Source organism: Panthera pardus, unplaced genomic scaffold (assembly GCF_024362965.1).
Source record: "Panthera pardus isolate Hobbes unplaced genomic scaffold, ASM2436296v1 HiC_scaffold_8, whole genome shotgun sequence".
NCBI lineage: Eukaryota > Metazoa > Chordata > Mammalia > Carnivora > Felidae > Panthera > Panthera pardus.
This window is the reverse complement of record NW_026527013.1, coordinates 17,490,679-17,512,527: the sequence shown is the minus strand read 5'-3', so window position 1 is coordinate 17,512,527 and position 21,849 is coordinate 17,490,679. Positions and strand designations below refer to the sequence as shown.

The 21,849-nt window shown below is 38.7% G+C and overlaps 1 protein-coding gene across 19 annotated transcripts in view; it reads left to right on the top strand.

The window, feature by feature from the left end:
* Positions 1-21,849, top strand: part of MAP4 (microtubule associated protein 4) — a 193,061-nt gene that overhangs the window by 36,252 nt on the left and 134,960 nt on the right. Inside the window, exon 1 of one of the 19 annotated variants that reach the window (XM_053898602.1) lies at positions 21,105-21,202. The exons of the other annotated variants lie outside the window; for them this stretch is intronic. The gene's annotated coding sequence lies outside the window, so the exon portion shown is untranslated. Of the gene's footprint in view, positions 1-21,104; positions 21,203-21,849 lie in introns of those variants that run through there. 19 annotated transcript variants of the gene reach the window in all.

Sequence of the window (21,849 nt, the reverse complement as noted above, 5' to 3'; positions counted from 1 at the left end):
ATATGCCAGTTGTATGGTCAGTGTGACTGTTTTTCAAAAGCCCTTTCAGTTATAAAGCAAATGACTTGGCAACAAAAATGCCTTTCATTCATATCATTCTTTTGTTTTCTTGGTGTGAAGAGCTGTAGTTAAGAGGAACAGTTTTAGATTTTGGTGGTTTACCAAGTTCCATGAGAGGAAGTCTATAAAAGCATTGTTGAGCCTGACAGCTTTCAGATTAAAAACCAGTCTATTAGCAAGGCAGGAACCTCTTACTGATACTTCCAATAACCTGTAGCTGAGTGTGGCCATGTTTCTGATAAGTACAGTTTTATCATCTACATCAGAACCATTGAGGGTAGTTTGAAATGCAGATTCCTGGGCCTCTATCCAGATTTTCCAAATCAGATTCTGGGATTAGGATGCTGTAATCTAATTAAAACCATCTTCCCAATGATGTCTCCATTAAAATTTGGAAACTGTTTAAAAAAATTTTTTTTAATGTTTATTTATTATTTTTTTTTAAAATTTTTTTTTAACGTTTTATTATTTTTGAGACAGGGAGAGACAGAGCATGAACGGGGGAGGGTCAGAGAGAGGGAGACACAGAATCCGAAACAGGCTCCAGGCTCTGAGCTGTCAGCACAGAGCCTGACGCGGGGCTCGAACTCACGGACCGCGAGATCATGACCTGAGCCGAAGTCAGCCGCCTAACCGACTGAGCCACCCAGGCGCCCCTTTAATGTTTATTTTTGAGAGAGAAAGAGACAGAGTGTGAGCAGGGGAGGGGCAGAGAAAGAGGGAGACACAGAATCTGAAGCAGGCTCCATGCTCTGAGCTGTCAGCACAGAGCCTGACACGGGGCGCGAACTCACGAACTGGAAGATCATGACCTGAGCTTAACCAACTAAGCTACTGAGGTGCCCCTGAAAACTACTTTTAATTGTGTATCTCCATTTCTTAAGAGATTGTTTTTTGCTAGAATTGAAATTTTGAGATTGTGGGTCACCAGCAGTTCTTAAAAAAGAAAAAAAAAAAGAACAGAAGACATTGGTGGGGTTTTGGGGTGATAGTGGGGTTTGGAACCAACGACTGGCCAAGAAAGAATTTTTGAAGACGTCTTTGGTGCAAAAAGGTGATTTTATTAAAGCACGGGGACAGGACCCTTGGGCAGAAAGAGCTGCACTGGGGTTGTACAGCGTAACTGCTTATATACTGTGGAGTTGGGGGAGATAAAGTCAAGAGAAAGTTTCTTAAAGGGATTTTCCTGTGCTGAAGAGCATTTACAGATTACTGGAGGCCTAGGTATTGTTAAACTAAGGTTGTTTTTACCTCTAGCAAAGCATTATTAAGATAGTAGGGAGTTCCTGGAGATTAGGCTATTGATGAGATACTTGTAAACTGAGGGAGACTATCAGTTTAACCATTTGTTTTCTGTCCTTTCCTTTGTTCTTGGGCAGCCTGGAGTGCCTGAGGAATATCAAACATATCCCACCTGGGAGGGGGGTGGTTTTCAGGGTATCAGCTTGCCATATGCTCCCTCGTCAGACATCAGTACATTTTATATAGTAAAGATTAGTATTGATTCACGGAACTTCAGTTCCATTTATATGTGTATGTGTGTGAATTTAGGTCATTACATAAGATGAATTTTTTTTTTACCTGTGGGTTGTGGTCAAAACAGAAAAATTGAAGACCTCAGAATTAGAAAAATGTACAACCTATTTTATTTTACATTGTTTTGTATCTGCCATGCCCCTGGACTGGGAAAAGTGCTGGTGAGCATGCAGAGATCACTGAAAATCCTTGCTCTTGAGCTCACAGTTTATAAAGAGTAATAGGCCCATAAATAATAGTTTGCCAGTGGTGGACTAGAAGCTCATAACATAAGGAGTGTTCTGGAAGTCAGGAGGTTTTCACAGAGATGGAGCTAGTTGAGGTAGGTCTTGAAAAGGTGAAAAAAATTGAAGTTTTAGTTATTAAGCAAGAGACAGTTATTTTAGGATTGAAGAGGAAGAATCGATACTAAAAATGACTTGTGATTCGGTGTACTGAGATACTTAACCCACTCTTACTCCTATGTTACCTGCACTAATCCTGGTGTAGCTCCTAAGTGCTCCAGAAATTGAAATGATGTTCTAGAACTCTTGTAACAGCCTTGCCTCTTCCTAAAGTCACTCTTTCCTTTCCTCAGAACTTTATTGGAGTTTACTTGTTTCCTTTTCAGATTTTTTTTTTAAAAAAAGAATGCTTTGAAATTTATTTGGTCACTGCATTTTTATTTTATTTTATTTTTTTTATAGTAGGTTCCATGCCCAGTTTGGGGCCCAAACTCATAACCCTGAGATCAAGAGTAGTATGCTCTACTGAGTGAGCCCACCAGGTGCCTCTCCTTTTACGATTTTATTTCATGTTGGTGCTTATATTACTGTCTTCACTGAATATATTTGGAGCCACTAAGCGTCCAAGACAGGGTGGGGACATGTACTTGAGGTGGGGGGCCAGGGAAGCTTTATGCAAACTATATCTGTTTTTGTCTTCAGAACACTTTTGTTTTAAATTTAATTTATTTATTTTTTAAAATTTACATCCAGATTAGCATATAGTGCAACAATGATTTCAGGAGTAGATTCCTTAGTGCCCCTTACCCATTTAGCCCATTCCACCCCCCCACAACCCCTCCCATAACCCTCAGTTTGTTCTCCATATTTATGAGTCTCTTCTGTTTTGTCCCCCTCCCTGTTTTTATATTATTTTTGTTTCCCTTCCCCTATGTTCATGTGTTTTGTCTCTTAAAGTCCTCATATGAGTGAGGTCATATGATTTTTGTCTTTCTCTAATTTCACTCAGCATAATACCCTCCACTTCCGTCCACATAGTTGCAAATGGCAAGATTTCATTCTTTTTGATTGCCGAGTAATACTCCATTGTATATACATACCACATCTTCTTTATCCACTCATCCATTGAGGGACATTTGGGCTCTTTTCATGCTTTGGCTATTGTTGATAGTGCTGCTATAAACACGGGGGTGCGTGTGTCCCTTCGAAACAGCACACCTGTATCCCGTGGATAAATGCCTAGTAGTGCCATTGCTGGGTCGTAAGGTAGTTCTATTTTTAGTTTTTTGAGGAACCTCCATACTGTTTTCCAGAGTGGCTGCACCAGCTTGCATTCCCATCTTCAGAACTCTTCTCAGGCTACAGTTCAGTAATCTAATTTAGTCTATTTCTCTGTAGGACATATAGCCATCTTTTTGTTTCATCATATTGTAGGACATACATTCACCTTTAGATGTCAGAGAGCTGGTACATAAACCAGAAGAGATTACCTTAGCTTTTGTTCCTTATCATTGTCTGCTGTAGATTCCTTTGTTTAAATCAATCATCTCTAGTCTTTTGATTCTCTGCATGCTTACTGACACATGCAAATTTAGGAAGATTTCACTCTAAACAGTGCTCTTGATCTATTTTGTGTTTCCTGAGTGTTTTATTAAAAAAATTTTTTTTTTAATGTCTATTTTTTGAGAGAGTGAGAGAGACACAGAGCATGAGTTGGGGAGGGGCAGGAAGAGAGAGGGAGACACAGAATCCGAAGCAGGCTCCAGGCTCTGCGCTGTCAGCACAGAGCCAGATGTGGGGCTCTAACTCACAAACCCGCGAGATTATGACCTGAACTGAAGTCGGATGCTTAACCAACTGAGCCACCCAGGCGCCCCGAAAATAAATAAACATTTAAAAAAAGAATTTAAAAAATAGGAGTAAAGTTAATCGGCGGTGAATGCTAATGCATAACAATTGTATTTTTTTGGTGGACGTTGAAAGAAATTACATTTTGCGGGTCAGGTCAGTGGTGGTTTTGGTGAGAGGAGCTAACCGGTTACTGGCCTTCAGAATCTACGTTACAGTTTTAACTTTAGGTACTGAATTTTCAAATGAGACTGACATTGTAGTGATTAGAATGCTCTGTTTTCCTGTTGCTTTTCTCCTCCCTCCCCAGCCCAATCTTGGCTTATTTTAGATGGGAAAGATGCTGGGTGAGCATGGATTTAGAGCAAGGGAATGAATATAGTTTGGGCTTTTTCACCTAAACTTGAGGAGAGCTAGACAAAATGTCTGTTTTCACATAGCAGGGAATACTCTAAGTGACTGGATTGCTTATGCTCTCCAGATCCTTCGATACTAGTACAGCAATAGTAAGATTTTGCTTTTCTAAGCACTTCCTTTTTCTTTTCCCCGTCTGGTACATCTAATGTCATAGGGCAAGAAGTCCTTATATTTGCCTAAATACTGGCCTGCTCATTTACCCATTCCTACTACTGCTCCCTATACTTCTCAGTTTTGGAGGTGTCTTTTTATCTGTTTTAGGGGCTGGTAGGTGGAGGTGCTGGAGACAGTACTTAAATTGCCTCTGCATTTTCAGAGTGTTTCATGATCTTTTAGCTCTGCCTAGAGCTTACTGTAAAAGTTGCTGGGAGAGGCAGTAGTTAAGAGTAGGGGTCTACCACTTTACTAGCTGAGTAACTTTAGGCAGGTTATATAACCTCTGAGTTCCTTGGTGTCCTCATTTTAAATAGGGATAATAATATACCTATGTACTAGAAATGTTCACTGTAGTCATTGAATTAATATATATAAAGTAATTAGAATAGTATCTGGAATATAAATGGAGAGGATTTCTTATTTTTTATATAAATTGGACCCAAGGTAGGTTCATTATTTGGACCAGAATATGAAGTTTGCTTTTTAATTGCCACAATAATGACTTTTTTTCCTGGCATTAAACAATTCTGAAAGTCTTTCTCTTTGTTCCTCTGTGGTCAGACACCAAAGAAAGGGGAAAATTCTGTGGAATCAGTGATTTTTTAAAATGGTCAGTATGTGAGCTGTTTTTTCCCTGTGATTTTTTTTTTTTCCTTTTCCTTGCTCAAACAAAAATAGCTCTGGTTTCCTGGGTTATCACAGCTTGTAACAAAAAGCTTTTTGATAAAGTTGGCTGTTGGGTCAGTAGAATGAGATCATTCCTTCCTAAGTAGTTTGCAATGTCTCAAGTATTTGTTTAAACAAAAGTTGGCTGGGTAGGCTAACCACACAATAAGCCTGACTGTGGTTATGTTCAGGGCAGGAGTGTGGATTTTCTTTGTGATAAAATACTACTGATGTGTAGAAGGTGAAAGGTACTTGGCACAGTACCTGCTCACTCTGGCTGGCCACGTGTAGAAAGAGATTACAATGGTAAAGAGGCTCAGGATACACTTATGATTGGAACCTGAGTTCGGGCCTTTTCTTAAGATGTGATAAATTACTTGAAAACACAGTGGCTCTTTTACGTTTGGTTTAGTGCCTCTCTAATTAAAAATATTAACCAGGGGGCACCTGGGTGTCTCAGTTGGTTAAGCGTCCAGCTCTTGATTTCAGTTCAGTCATGATCTCATGGCTCATGGGTTTGGGCTCTGCATCAGGCTCTGCGCTGTGCTGACAGTGCAGAGCCTGCTTGGGATTCTCTATCTCTCTCTGCCTCTCTCCTTCTCCCCTACTCATGCATTCTCTCTCTCTCAAAATAATTAGATAAACTTAAAAAAATATTAAAGACATTTTGAAACTAGACTGAAGTGGATGCCACAGAATTGCACACTTTATTTATCTATTTATTTTTAAGTTTGTTTATTTTGAGAGAGAGAGAGAGAGAGCGAGCAAGTGAGCATGAACAGGGGAGGAGTAGTGAGAGAGAGAATCCCAAGCAGGTTCCATGCTGTTAGCACAGAGTCTGATGTGGGGCTTGAAGTCACGAACTGTGAGATTATGACTTGAGCTAAAATCAACAGTCGGACACTTAACCAACTGAGCCACCCAGGCTTCCCTAGAATGGCACGCTTTAAAGTGGTTACTTGTGTGTTATGTAAATTTTACCTCAATAAAAAAAGAGAAAGACAAATTATTTAATTAAAAAAAAATGTTTATTTACTTTTGAGAGAAAGAGGGAAGAGACAGAGGCGTGAGCAGGGGAGGGGCAGAGAGAGGGAGACAGAATCCGAAGCAGGCTCCAGGCTCTGAGCTGTCAGCACAGAGCCCAATGTGGGGCTTGAACTCACAGACCACGAGGTCATGACCTGAGCTGGTCGGTCGCCCAACTGACTGAGCCACCCAGGCACCCCAAGAAAGACAATTATTAACGACAACTGGGAGGAAAGCTAATACAGTTGACCCTGGAACAACACAGGTTTGAATTGTGCTGGTCCAGTTATACGTGATTTTTATTTGATAAATAATAGTACAGTACTGTAAATGTATTTTCTGTTACTTACAATTTTTCTTTCTTTCTTTTTTTGGTGTTTACTTATTTATTTTTGAGAGAGTGTGACTGAGGGAGGAGCAGAGAGAGGGAGACAGAATCTGAAGCAGACTCCATGCTGTTAGCATAGTGCAGAGTCCCATGTGGGGCTCCAACTCATGAACCATGAGATCATGCCCTGAGCTGAAGTCGGATGCTTAACTGACTGAGCCACCCAAGCGCCCCTACAATTTTTCTTAACGTTTTCTTTTTCTCTAGCTTACTTTATTGTAAGAATTGTATTGTAAGAATATAATGTATTATATAATGTGATATAATGTATATATCATACAAAATATGTGTTAATTGACTGTTTATGGTGTCAGTAAGGCTTCTGGGCAATAGTAGGCTATTAAATTTTGGGGGAGTCGAAAGTCATATACGGAATGTTGTCTGTGTGGGGATCAGCACTGCCAACTATAGTACTAACTTTTAAAATACCACGTAAAATGCCATTACACTAGTGGTCTGTAGCTATACTATATAGGGTTTTAAACCATCGAGATTACCATCTTAGGAAATATGACTATGCATTCTTTTTTTTTTCTTGAGTATGCATTCTTGCTCTTTAAAACAGACATGTCAGAACACAGCTTTTCATGTCATTGACTACAACTTTTTTTTTTTTTTTTACATGTTTATTTATTTTTGAAGGAAGGAGAGACAGAGCGTGAGTAGGGGAAGGGCAGAGAGAGAGAGGGAGACACAGAATCTGAAGCAGGTTTCAGGCTTTGAGCTGTCAGCACAGAGCCCAATGCGGGGCTTGAACTCATAAACTGCGAGATCATGATCTGAGCTGAAGTCGGTCGCTTAACCGACTGAGCCACCCAGGCACCCCTTGACTGCAACTCTTGAAAGAAGAGTTAGTGATTATTGCTTTCTAGGAAAGTAAAATGTTTTAGATGTGTGAATTGAGTTCTGATTGTGCTCATAGTATGGGTTTTTTGTTTTTGTTTTTAATTTTCTTTCCTTCTCCCATCTTTCCTGTCCAGTGACTTTGTGATTTAGTTAAACCCAGCCACTAAAACAGAGCCAAAATCCTACAACCATTAGGAACTGTTTAGAATTGATGATGACTTAAATAGCTCTAGTGCAGGAGTTTCTTACTTAAACTCCTACAGCATCCTGGCAGTTAAAGTGAATGAGTTGAAGCTGGCTTAGAATAAGACTATGCTGCATACACTGAGTGGGTGTCTACAGAAGGCATTTCTTTCTCAGCTCCAGTATATTATTGCTGAGTGGGAAGCAAGTTGGTTGTCTGATTGTATCATTTTTTGAATGTATATTTATTTTTGAGAGAGAGAGAGAGAACACCGGGAGAGAGCATGAGCAGAGGAGGGGCAGAGAGAGAGGGACAGAAGATCCAAAGCAGGCTCTGTGCTGACAGTAGTGAGCCCAATGCGGGGCTCCCACTCACGAACCATGAGATCATGACCTGAGCAGAAGTTGGACACTCAACCGACTGAGCCCCACAGGCGTCCCACGATTGTATGATTTTTTGAAAGAAGCTATGAATTGGTACTTCATGCAAAAATTCCTGGTTTTTGAGACGTTGGCATAGTTTTCCCAAAGCAGTCAGCAAGCCAATACATGGAGGGCCTTGTTTGACCTAGCACTGCTACTTTATGAACTCTGAATGAGTGCCTCTCTTGCAGGTTCAGCGAGTATTCACCCTGTAGAGCGAACTTTCGGCTGGGTGGGAGATGGAAGACTTTGGTTCTGATTTTAGCTTTGCCACTTATTAGCCGGATGTCTTCCCAAAGGGGAAACCTCTTTGTTTATTTTTAATTAATTAATTAACTTCAGAGGGAGGGAGAGAGAGTGCGGAGCCTGATGTGGGGCTCGAGCTCACCTGATGTGGGACTCAAACTCCTGAAGTGAGATCATTACCTGAGCCGAAGTCAGATGCTTAACCAACTGGACCCCTCAGACCCCCCAGGAGAAACTGCTTTGGATCTCATTTTACTAGTTATGAAGTCTGAGAGTAAACTGGATAGTTTAAGTTTCCCTCTTATAGGTGAATAGTAAATTGTAATGTGATGAAAGCTGTATTGAAACATTAGAGCTGATAGTGGAGTATTTTCATAGTTATGCAGGGCATATCATTTTTATAGTTTGATTTCTTTCCTTGTTTTTATTTTTTATTAAAAAATTTTTTTAATGTTTATTTATTTATTTATTTATTAAAAAAAATTTTTTTTTAAACGTTTATTTATTTTTGAGATAGAGAGAGAGACAGAGCATGAATGGGGGAGGAGCAGAGAGAGAGGGAGGTACAGAATCGGAAGCAGCCTCCAGGCTCTGAGCCATCAGCCCAGAGCCCGACGCGGGGCTCGAACTCACGGACTGTGAGATCGTGAGATCGTGACCTGAGCTGAAGTCGGACGCTCAACCGACTGAGCCACCCAGGCGCCCCTTAATGTTTATTTTTGAGAGAAAGAGAAAGAGAGAGAAGAATGTGAGTTGGGGAGGGGCAGAGGGAGAGGGACACAGAATCCGAAGCAGGCTGCAGGCTCCAAACTGTCAGCACAGAGCTCGATGCAGGACTCAAATTCACGAACTGTGAGATCATGACCTGAGCTGAAGTTGGACACTTAACTGATGGAGCCACCCAGTCGCCCCCGTTTCCTTATTTTTAGTTTAAGCTAATTAGTCGATGGCCATTGTGTATGAGAGTAATGATGTGTCTAGTTTCATTGCTTAAAATCAACTGCATAAGATTGCGGGATGACTTATACCGTGTATTCTAACAACAAAACTGAAATTTGAAAAACTACAGTTAGGAATTTAGAGAGAAGATGGTTATCTCTTCCTTTGACTTCAGACTGTTTTTTTTATTCAGAAGGTGGTTTTGTTTGGAAGATTACGATTCTTCTAGTAAAATATTAAAGGCAAAGGAAATAAATGTTTATACTTGTTTTAATTTTTTAAAAATTCCAATTAGTTAATGTACAGTGTTATATTAGTTTCAAGTGTACTGTATAGTAATTCAGCACTTCCATATATCACCCTCATTTTTCATACACTCTTGGGAATACAAGTTAATGCTATTCATTTGACATACTTAGGTCTGGTGCAGTGATTTTGTAAAAAGTATGTTGATTTGGTTCTTAGCACTGTCTTTGGAATAGTGTGTTGTTATAAGGGATTTAGTAAAAAACAGACCTCTATCATGAGGTCTAGTCTAAATTTCTGTTTTGTATGGATGGGAAAAGTTTTTAGAGAAAATTGTGTTTGAATGGGATGTAATACGAGCATTCATGATTTAGTCTTTCAAGGGAATGGCTATTTACAAGTAATGTAAATACTCTGTGAGCCCAAGGCACTTAATCCTAAATCTTTAAGCAGAAGTCTAAACTGACAGAATGATAGGTAGGATTTATGTTTACACAGCAACTGCAGCAGTTTTGGCCAAAACATTTGAATTAGTATTCTGATCTAATATTTTAATTAACTGAATTTGTGTAGTGTCTTTGTAAATAGCACATAGCTGCAAGTAGTCAGGAAAAGAGAATATGTAAAAAGTTTCTCTCTTCAGGGGCGCCTGAGTGTCCCAGTCAGTTAAGTGTCTGACTCTTGATTTTGGCTCAGGTCGTGATCTCACAGTTCATGGGATTGAGCCATGTGTCAGGCTCTGCACTGACAGTGCGTAGCCTGTTTGAGATTCTCTCTTTCCTCTCTCTCTCCCCTCCCCTGCTCACACTTGCTCTCTCTCTTTCATAATAAATAAATAAAATTAAAAAAGTTTTTCTCTTCAGATGTATAGATTTTGCTCTTTAGCTCTAATGACAACAGTTCAGGAACCCCTAAATCAGCATACTCGTTTTTCTTCTAAAAAAAATGTGTATATACATGCCAAAAAAATTTAGTACTTTTTTGAATGTGACAAGTGGCACTTAGGATTAGATCAAGCTATATGAAAATGCGGTTTTTATAGGTAAAGAACAGTAAAATATCAACAATTTTATTTGGTTCTGCCTAATAAATATTTAGTACATTTTGTTGACCTGACCAGAGTCCAATCATAGGACGGAAGGCTTACAAAAGGACTTCCTGGAGAATTCTTGTCTTTTTATAAATAAAGTGAGCTGATTTGTCAAAGGCTTTATATCTAGTTTATGGCTGAGGTAAAGAGAGGCCAGATGATCTCCCAATGAGGAATTTAAATCTGACTTGAGTTATTGCTAAAAGCTTGGGTTGTTTTTTTTTCCTTCTCTTGTATTAATAAAGGCCTAATCAGAAGCTTTATATTTGACCACAGGTCTAATGCCCAATACTCTTCATAGAAATACTCACAAATAACCAGTTTCACATGATATACTTAGATAGACCGTTTAATACTTTTCAGATATTCCTTACAAAATGAGGGTGGTAGAGTAACAAATTATAGCAAATTTTACGTAATTTATTGCTCTGTTGTTGGATGTAAAGTTTTTAATAATTCCAGCCAAATTTATTGATATAAGTCAGAATGTGAGAGTTAGTGTCGGTCGTAATATTTAGGATGGATGCCTCTGAGATTTTCATAAGCATTTTTGTAGAAATTTAAGGTTCCTCATCTTTATGTGAGAAACTGTCTATCTTGCTGCCTTTTTGTGGCCTTCTAACAAATATTCAGATAATAATTTAAATTCTAAATTTAGCATGGAAATCTTTTACTAGGTAAAAGTTCCCTATGGAAAGTCAGGAGACATGGTATTCTAGCAACTAGTGTAATTTTTAGAAAGTCACTTTGTTCATCATTTTCTTTATTTGTAAAATGTGGAGGTTAGATAGTAAGATCCTTGTGTTAGGGTAATTAATGCTATCTGCTTTAACGTATCTAGCATTTCAGTGGCTTAACACAGTAAAAGTTTATTTCTTGCCTCCTGTGATGTTTGAAGAATTCCATCTCCTTCCATCTGGTGTCTTGGAGTCTTCCAGTGGATCCTTTGTATTCATTTGCAAAGAGCAAATGAGCAAAGAGCAAAGAGCACAACAAGGAGCATCTCATTAATGTTTTGTGTTAAAGCATATTACTTTAGCTGTGAGTCCATTGACTGGAAGCCAGTCTTATGGTCTCAACTTGTAACTGTAAGGGTGGTGGGAAATGTTTTGAGTACCCAGGAAGAAGAAACAGGATCTAAGAGTGCTGAGCACATCTCTGCCACACTCCTAGTTAGGTTGTACTTTCTTTAATTTTGTGTTTACCACCAAAATTTTTCTCCTATTGTATGTTACCTTTTGTACCTTTGATTACTCAGAATTTACTTCCCAATTTCTTGGAAGAAATATAGTTTGGAAGCCTTTGCAATTTTGTTTAAGAACTCTTCGGTGCTTGCTGTGTTTAGGAGAGGTTTTTTCCCCCCTCAAGATGGTTATATCTTGTTATTTTCTTTTGTAATTTCAACTGTGGTTTAAGCTCCTCTTACCTCATTATGCCTTATTTTTGAAGGATTAAAAATGCATCTATGGCAAAAATCTTCCAGTGCTGTACAAGAAATACAGTAGAATATTGATATAGCCAACATCAGAGCCACCAAGTCATTGTCCACCCATGTCCAGTCTATCAACCCACTGGTAGAAGGGAGAACAGACAAACCTTATACTGTCTTTTAAAGGTCAGCACATGCAGACTTGCAGACCAATAGAGAAGCACATTCCAGTGAGGAGGCAAAGTTCTTTTTGCCTTCTGCCCACTTCAGGTTAAATTTGGAGAGTCAGCAAAAGCCTTTCAGTTGATTTCAACTGCTGTTTTACAGTAATCTCTGTTCACTCTCCCTTTTTCTTTCTGTGATACGTAATATACACTCTTTTGTACCTAAGTATAAAACATATCATTCCTCATGGATCCATTCTGTGTTAGTAGATCCTAGCTGTTCCTAGGAATTTTTAAGAAAATAACCACTGTAAATGTTATATAAAAAATATTTTCCAGTTGTTTTTGCTAGTATGTAGAAATACAGTTGGGTTTTAATTTGCCTGGAGTTGAACAACCTCGCTAAATTCATTTACAAAATATAATAGTTTATTTCCTGTCTATATAGTTGTTTCCTACAAATAATGACAATGTTATTATTATTTTTTTCTTCATAATCCTTATGCTCTTAATTTTTTTCTTTTCTTGTCTCATTGTACAATATTGATTAGCAGCAGCAATATTAGACGTTCTTATTTCTACCCCATCTCAAGAGAATGATGTTTGTGGCAGGTTTTGTTTTGTTTTTTGTTTGTTTTGTAAATACCTTTTGTCAGATACAGGATCCTCCCATTCTAATTTGAGTCTTTTTTTCCAGAGGCTTGATTCTATTGAGAGATGAGCTTTTAGTTTCCTTACTTAATCCGTTGATATACTGAATAATACGTTGATAGATATCTTCTAAGATTTTATTAGCCAACTGAGTTCAAGATATATCTTTTATACATTACTTGCTTTGATTTGCTAATATTTATTTTAGGATTTTTTTCATTTAAGTCGGGTCAGCAAATTATGGCTCACAGGTCAAATTCGGCCTACTGCCTGTTTTTGTATAATTTATGAGCTAAGAATGTTTGACATTCATATGTGTATTGTCTATGGAAACTTACACTCTATAATGGCAGTGTTGAGACCAGGAAGTTTTTACTTTGCACAGTAGTTTGGGACTGCAAAAAATGGCCGAGCAGGCTGAAACTGCAAAGCAAAGTTAATAATCAAAGGGGAAAATTATGATTGTGATCTTTAAAAAAATTTTAAAAGCTCTCTTGTCTTATATAAAACTTAGGGAAATGAAGAAATTGGAAAATTAATGTTTAGTACACTGTAATTCAAAACATTAAAAGTGTTGAGAATTTAAATGTTTTTTTCTTTGTAAAAAACTTACCAAGAATAGTTTGAACAGTGTCGGGGCTTCTTCTTATCGTAATTAATGATATGGACCCAGATATCTATCTCTTCTGTGCCCCGTCCTACTCCTTTCTAGGTTTAGATCAGCTTCCAGCATTTGTCTTTTGTGCTTTCATTGCCACGGAGTATCTTCAAGAGTTCTTCTAATGTGAGATTTCTTGCCAGCGGCACTTCCTCTAAGGCCTTTTTATTTTTTTCAAGAAGCCATTATCCTCATTTATGGAGATGAGCTTACCTTCACTGAGTTCCTCTGGCAGCACGTCTTTTGAATGGTGGTAGTGTCAGCATTCCCACAGTGAGCTATTTTTTCTAGAACTACATTTACATTTGATGTAAATTTCACTTCCAGCGTTACTACTTTTTGATTCTTTGCTGCACATTTATTTTTGTTGACCAGTTCTCTCTTTCGGTTACTCATTTTCATAAAATACCACACGAATTTATCATTGGGAGATGAGGAGGTAGCACCACTGTTTATGCATGAACTGAATAACAGATGCTCAGCGACCAGTCACCAACAGACTTTGAAGAAGTGATGTGATAGGTCACTGATCTCCACACACACTTGTTATTTACGTAGCAATTTGTATACTGAGGAGCTAGCAGCAAATTTTGTGCTTTATGCAATTATTCACAGTTAATATACCATGGGAGCTGAAACTTGAACCATGCTGTTGGGGGACTGGTGTTGCTTAACTAAACCATGGTCACTGAAATTTGTGTGTATTAGAACTATGCAAAGCCAGGACTGCCTGTATTTGTGATAGAGTATAGGTGCCACAAATTTTAAACAGTTTACTCTCTGGCTCTGTACAGAAAATGTTTGCTGACCCGATCTAAGTTCGTAAGTTTATTTTTGTTTACAATTTCCCATTATTATATTCTTCTTGTCTGGGTTTGGTAGTAGATGTATATTATCAATAATCATATAATCAATAGCACATACATAAAACACACACTATTCCAGGAACTATTTTATATATTAACAGATACAGAAAGTAGATAATACTGTTAAACACCCAATTTACATTTGAGGAAACTGAAGCAAAAGGGTGAAGAAACTTGCTCAAGGCCACAAAGATACTAAGTGGTAGAACCCAACTTTGAACCTCTGGCAGTCAGTTTGGAATATGGGCCTCTAATCACTACAGATTACTTCTGTTAGCCTCATAAAATGATTTGGTGAGAATTCTTCTTCTTCTTCTTCTTTTGAAGGTTTATTTATTTATTTTTAATTTTTTTTTAACGTTTATTTATTTTTGAGAGAGAGACAGAGCATGAACAGGGAGGGGCAGAGAGAGAGGGAGACACAGAATCCGAAGCAGGCTCCAGGCTCTGAGCTGTCAGCACAGAGCCGGATGCAGGGCTTGAACTCAAGGACCGAGCTCAAGGACCGCGAGATCATGACCTGAGCTGAAGTCGGACGCTTAACTGACTGAGCCACCCAGGTGCCCCAAAGGCTTATTTATTTTTGAGAGAGTGCAACAGGAAGGGGCAGAGAGAGGGGACAGAAGATCCGAAGCGGGGTTCTTCGCTGACAGCAGAGAGCCTGATGCCGAACTCAAACTCACAAACGTGAGATCATGACCCGAGCCGAAGTTGTATGTTCAAATGACTGAGCCACCCAGGCACCCTGAGAATTCTTCTATTTTCTAAAGTTTGTGTTCGAGTTATCTTCACCTTGAATACTCAGTAGAACTCCTATAAAATCTTTGGGGTGTGTGTGTGTGTGTGTGTGTGTGTGTGTGTGTGTGTGTTTGGGAGACTTAAAAATATTGTTTCAATTTCTTTAATTGATTTGGGACTATTTAGATTTTTAATTTATTATTGTATTTTGATTCAGTTATTGTATGCTCTTTCAGGAATTGTTGTTGTTGTTTTTTTTTTTAAGTTTATTTTTTTTTTAGTAATCTCTACACCCAACGTGGGGCTTTGAATTCACGACCCCAACATCAAGAGTCCCATGTTCTTCCAACTGAACGAGCCAGGTGCCCTAGAATGGTCTTTTTCATCTGATTTTCATATTTGTTGGCATAGTTGTTTAAAATCTCTTTTTTCCTCTGCTGCATTTGTAGCGTTACAATTTTTCCTTCCTAAAATTGTTCATTTATGCCTTCTCTGCTGTTTGGGTCAGTCTTACCAAAGGTTTGTTAACTTTGTTACTCCTCAGAGAGAACTTTTGCTTTATTGATCTTTTCTTTCTTTGTGCCTTATTCTCATTTAGGATTTTATTTCCTTCCTTTGGTTTTCTTCAAATTTATTTTTACCTAACTCTTAAGATGGATTTTAACTAATTTATTTATATCCTTCTTTTCTATTACAAGCACTTAAGGCTGGAGACTTCCTCAGATTCTCTTTTTAAGTATATTCCACAAACTTTGGAATGTAATATTTTTGTTATTATTCATTTCTGAGTATTTTTTCATGTCTATTATGATTTTAACTCATGGATTATTTGTAGTGAGTTTTAAAATTTTCAAATTTTTGAAAAATTCAGGTTTTTATTTCTAACTTATTTATGATGTTTCTTAAATGTATATTGTACAATGATTTTTTAAAAGCTTTTTATTTAACATACAGTGTAATATTAGTTTCAGGTGTACTATATAGAGATTCAACACTTACATGCAACACCTGATGCTCATCATAAGTGCACTCCTTGATCCCCATCACCTGTTTTCACCCATTCCCCCCCCCCCCCCCCCCCCTTTGGTAACCATCAGTTTGTTCTCTTACAATAATGATTTTTAAGATTTGAGATTCATTTTACGTCTTAGTATACATTTATTTTCTCTCTCTCTCTCTCTCTCTCTCTCTTTTTTTTTTTTTGAGAGAGAATACATGTGAGTGTGTGTGCGGGAGAGGGGTGGAGAGAGAGGGAGAGAATCTTAAGCTCAATGTGGAGCCCTACTTGGGGATCAGTCTCATGACCCTGAGATCATGACCTGAGCAGAAATCAAGAGTTGGATGCTTAACTGACCAAGTCACCCGGGAGCCCCTAGTACACATTTATTAAAAAAATGAACTGTTCCATGTGTGCTAGAAAAGTGTCTTCCCAGTGTACTCTCTAGTCCATTAGCTGAAACTTGTAGGTTGAGTTGTTCAGAGCTTGTATATACTTACTGATTTTTGTCTACATGATGTGTCAGTTACTGAAAGAAAGAGGTGTATTACAGTATCCCCCTGTGAAGGAGGACTCCTCTTTGTCTCCTCATTAAGGTTATTTTTATTTTTTGTTTTATTTTTATTGAAGTATAGTTGACGCACAGTGTCACATTAGTTTTGGCTGTACAACTTAGTTTCATGTCATACTGTGCTCACAAGTATAGTTACCCTCTGTCACCATACAGTGCTATTACAACATCATTGACTGTATTCCCTATGCTGTGTCTTTTATTCCTGTGACTTGTTCATTTCCTATCTGGAAGCCTGTATCACCCACTCCCATTCACCCGTTTTACCTACCTCCATCCCACTTCCCTCTGGCAATCAACAGTTTGTTCTCTGTATTTATAGGTCTCTTTTCTGCTTTTTGTTTTGTTTTTTAGATACCACGTATAAGTGAAATCATATGGTATTTGTCTTTGTCTGACTTATTTCACTTAGCATAATACCCTCTAGGTACATCCATGTTGTTGCAAATGGCAAGAGCTCATCCTTTTTTATGGCTGAGTAATATTAAAGTATTTGTGTGTGTGTGTGTGTGTGTGTGTGTGTGTGTGTGTGTGTGTATCACATCTTCTTTATCCATTTGTCTGTTGATGGACACTTGCATTGCTTCTCTGTCTTGGCTGTTGCAAATAATGCTACAGTAAACATAGGGTTGCATATACCTTTTTGAATTGGTGTTTTTGTTTTCTTTGGGTGAAGTTTTATGTCTTTTATTTTATTTTAAAAAAATTTTAAAATATTTTTGACACACACACACACACACACACACACACACAGAGTGTTAGTGGGGGAGGGGCAGAGAGAGAGGGAGACACAGAATCCAAAGCAGGCTCCAGGCTCTAAGCTGTCAATGCAAAGCCCAGTGTAGGGCTCAAACCCACGAACCATGAGATCATCACCTGAGCTGAAGTTGGGCACTCAGCTGACTGAGCCACCCAGGCGCACCTGTTTTTTAAATAGCTATGTTGGTAGGTACATACAAGCTTAATATTTAATATTGGTAAATCTTAGTGAATTAAACTTGTCATTTAATTTCTACTAATGGCCTTTTGCTTAGAGTCTGTCTCTCACACACATACGGCCCAATCCCCAGCTGTTGTGAGTGTTAGCAAGGGCTATACCATATAGGAGCCACCTCCCCCAGAGATGCCTAGGAAGTTATGTCCCTCCTCTTCACATGGTTCTTAGCCAGTGACTGCCTGATGAAGGTTACAAAAACGTGGCTCCCTTACCTCATGGTGGGACTGACTGGTGCGATTGTGTTTCATAGCTCCCCAGTCAGGAGGCATAGGCTAGACTTCAGCTGAAACCAGAATTTTGCTTCCTTTCTCTCCCTTACAGGTTTCTCCTGAAGGCACTCCCTCAATATTAACTTGTATAAGAATCCCTGTCAGACTTTACTTCTAATAAACATAATCTAAAGCACCTACCTTCCCAACAACGGAGAACTTGATCTCTTTCTAGTGTTAAGTTTTACAAATTCTGTCTTTAATGTAGTAAGTGGATTGTTGATTAGTAGCTCTCAATTGTGGGTGCCCTTCAGAATCATCGCTTAAAAACTGAAATTGCTCAGCTCTGTTTCTGAATGATTCTGATTCAGTGGCATTTTACTTTTAACTCTGATCTTTACTTCCATTTCAGGTAAAATGCTAAAAGTTAATAATAGTTTGAAAGATTCCTTTGACTTTTCACCTTGCTTGTTCAGTTTTCACTTAAAATTGTTTTTACTTCTAGACTTTTTTTTTTAGTACCCCCCCCCCCCCCCCATTTGAAAGCATTTATAAGGCACTTTTATGTTAAAGGCAAGGCATTTACTACCACTAAGGTCTTTCTACAAAATGCCTGCTGAGTATTCCTATAGTTTATGCCTTCTTCTTTCCTGCTCAGAAGAGCTGGGCCAATGCACCCCAATTCTGATTCTGTGCCGAGGACCGACAATGGAAGAGCCAGGAGACTCCCTCCAGCTGGGCAGATGTCAGCCCTGGCAAGAGAAGGCTGTGTCATGATACGGAATAGAGCACATTCAGCAGGATGAATATACATTTGAGATCCTACCAGGTGTCACTTTATTGTATTAGATGCCCAGGATAAAAGGTGAAAAAGATGTTGTCCTTACCATCTAGGAACTCAGAGTCCACCGTGCGTTTTATTTTTTTAAGTTCTGTTAAACCCATTTATTTTCCCTTTTTAAAAAATGAGCCCTCTGCCCAAGGCAGAACTTGAAATCACAACCCTGTGGTTGAGAGCTGTGTGCACTTCTGACTGAGCCAGCAGGGAACCCTTAGGAACTCAGCCCAGTGGGACTCTGGAGGAGACATACATTGTGTGTCTATAATAAATAATTATGGAATTATCAGCACAAATCCCCATCTCCTCTTAGTTCAGCCTTTGATTTTACTTCACTTTCACTGACATCTTAGATAATAAAATTTGGCATATTGTGGCTCTGAACTTAGGAGAGAAACTTCACTTGGCTTGATGGAGAGGTTTTTCTTAAATAGTTCTCAAAAGCTAAGAGCTGATCAAGTGTGAATACTTTCTGCTTTCACCCAATTTCCCCAAAACTAAGTAATCTTGAAATTACATGGTATATTTACTACTACTACACAGAGATGTGTGAGCTGATACTATGGAGACTTAACTTTTTAAAAATTAGAAAACTTTTAATATTTATACAATGATGTTAACATGATGGTGGTAGCTTATCTCTTCAGCAAAATGCTATTTGTTTCTGACATATTGCATCATGTTGTTGTGCTTTTCTAAAAGCAGAGGGCTATTTTTATTGCCCTGCCTAATAATGATAAGATGACCAGCATAGAGAGCTGGCTCGTATAGTTACTCCTTGTTGGCTTTCTTTCCATGATTGCAGACAACATGATTGCTCTGGCATAAGCTATGCTTGGAAAGTGGAAGAAATTAGGTGAATATTCTTAATTAATGATAAGCCTTCAACCTTGAGTATATTTATTCTTTTTTTCAGTTCTGAAGAGTTTTTGTAGTTTTAACACCTGATTTTTTTTTTTTTTTTTTTAAATTTGAGAGAGAGAGAGAGAGAGAGAGAGAGAGAGAGAGAGAGAGCGAGCAGGGAGGGATAGGGAGTGGGGAGAGAGAATCCCAAGCATGCTCTGCACTGACAGCAGAGAGCCCAGTGCGGGGCTTGAACTCATGAACTGTGAGATCATGACTGGGGCGAAGTCAGAGGCTTAACTGACTGAGCCACCCAGGAGCCCCAACACCTGAGTAATTTCAAATTAGACATGCTTTTTATTAACTTCAGTCATACCGTTTTAGGGGCACCTGGGTGGCTCATTCAGTTAAGTGGCTGACTTTTAGTTTTGGCTCAGGTCATGATCTCACAGTTCGTGAGTTCAAGCCCAGCGTCAGACTCTGTGCTCACTGTGCGGAGCCTGCTGCAGATCCTCTGTCTCCTTTCTGGCCCTCTCCCGCTAGTGCTCTTTCTCTCTCTCTCAAAAATTAATAAAAATATTTAAAATTTGTTAAAATATTAACTTAGATCATACCATTTTAGAATTCTGTTTAGCTAGCCCCTTTGTTTTGTTGTTTTTTGTTGTTTTGGCCCATCTTCTATGTAAAGTAATCTGCTAGGGGAGAGTATATACATTGCTTAGACATGGTCCTTCCTCTTTGGGATCTAGCAATTATAGGAGCCACTAGTATATAAATGAACTGCAGTACAAATCAGACTGTACTGTTACAATAGAAGTACAGATGATGTGTTGGTTCTCAATGGCACTGGGAGAACAGATTTGAAAAAGAAACAGGAAAGGTGATAGTTGATGTGGACCTTGATTTCAAGACTTTGAAGTATGAAGAGCAAGATGAGCAAGGGTATTGGTGATAATGTCAATGATATGCCTATAAAAATGGCAGCTGGTCCCGTGGGACTAAAATATAGGGAGACCCTACATGGAAAACTGCTGTCGGTTGTGGTAGGTCATAGGGCTGGGCCCTGTAGGATTACGTGACCTTGATGTTACACTAAGGAGTTTGGGGGCTTTTTTTTCTTAATAGGGACTGGGGTCCTTTTAAGTCAGCTGAGATTTTTTTTTTCCTGATGTTTAGGACTCTTCCTAATTTTGCTTTCATACTTTAAGAAGAAAAGGCACAGCAAAAAAAAAAAAAAAAGATTTTGAAGGATAGTGATGTCATTGTGTCAGATAAAAGCAGAAACCATAAAGTTCCAATATTTTGTCCATTATATCATACGCTTCTTGTGCTTCTGGTGTTTGCTGACTCTCGCCTTAGTCTGATCCTCAGTCCAGCTTCATTTATAAGTGACTTGTTTTTTCTGGTTCTTTTTTTGTCAGTTGTTAAAATGAGGGAATTGGATCCTGGATTATTTGACCTCGTGTTTTTATAAAAGCCTTTAGAGGTCTTAAATGTTTAGAAATAATTTTTGGATAGGTGTAGGCAAACTCTGAATACTTTTTGGTCTTAGACTGAGGAGGAATAAGTGGGATGGAGAGTAACGTTTTAAAAAATACTATTTTTTTTTCCAAATTTGGAAGGATCAGGTATTGAGAATCATCCTAAGATTCACTTTTTTTGTTTTTAATCGAGATAAAACTGAAGAGTCACTCTGAAGGATGGTTATAGCAGAAATGTAAGTGCTGTGTCATTGTCGTCTCTTGTTTTGGCGCACATAACCAGACTTCAGCACACATCATGCTGTCTGTATCACATGGCTCACAGTGGGAGGTATCTAGTGTAGATTATTCTTCTTGGGGAAATAGGTTTAAATTCACTTGGACATAAATGTGGCAGACAGGTGCCTGTTTAGAGGTTCAAAATGCATTTGGTCAGGACTGAGCACAAGCTGCCTGGATAGTTCCCGTAAGTAAGCAAGCTGGGCTTTCAGCCTTGTGCTGCAAGGTTTTCTGTATTTGAATATGTGTGTGCATATGTATGCAGTGTTTTTATATTTAGAGGTTAGGGCTCCCTAAAAAAGCAGTGGGAAAAGGAGCTCTTTGTTTTTTGGGACTGCATGGAAGTAAAATCCATGTGCTCTTTCATATAGGAATGTCACTGGGCAATAGCTTCTGCTATTCTAGTAATCAAGGGCTTTCTCCTGTCGCTAATCCTATGATGAACAGGACAAGTGGTGGTTCTGAACAGAACCCTGCGGAGGCTGCAAATACCATCAGTTCATAATAGTACAGCTGTTGTCCTTGAAGTGTTTAGGGAGGTACCTGGGGGTAGAAACTTAATATATTCAACAGGGGGGTTGGAGTTTATTGCTAGGATAGTCAAGTTGTGGCTGAGTTGTGTGTTGCCATTTGCCAGTCTGGATCTGGGGAGGAGCAGGAGAAATTCAGGTTAGCTTTGGGGATCCCATGTGTCTATGAGCTGTGTAAGATGGTAGCTGATTCCCATACAGGTCGTTGGTTTTACTCTGAATGAAATACCATTTTGATTGAAAGTATAAATCAAACTACTTTTCTAGTTAATTACAAGCAGAACACAGACATCAGACAAATAAG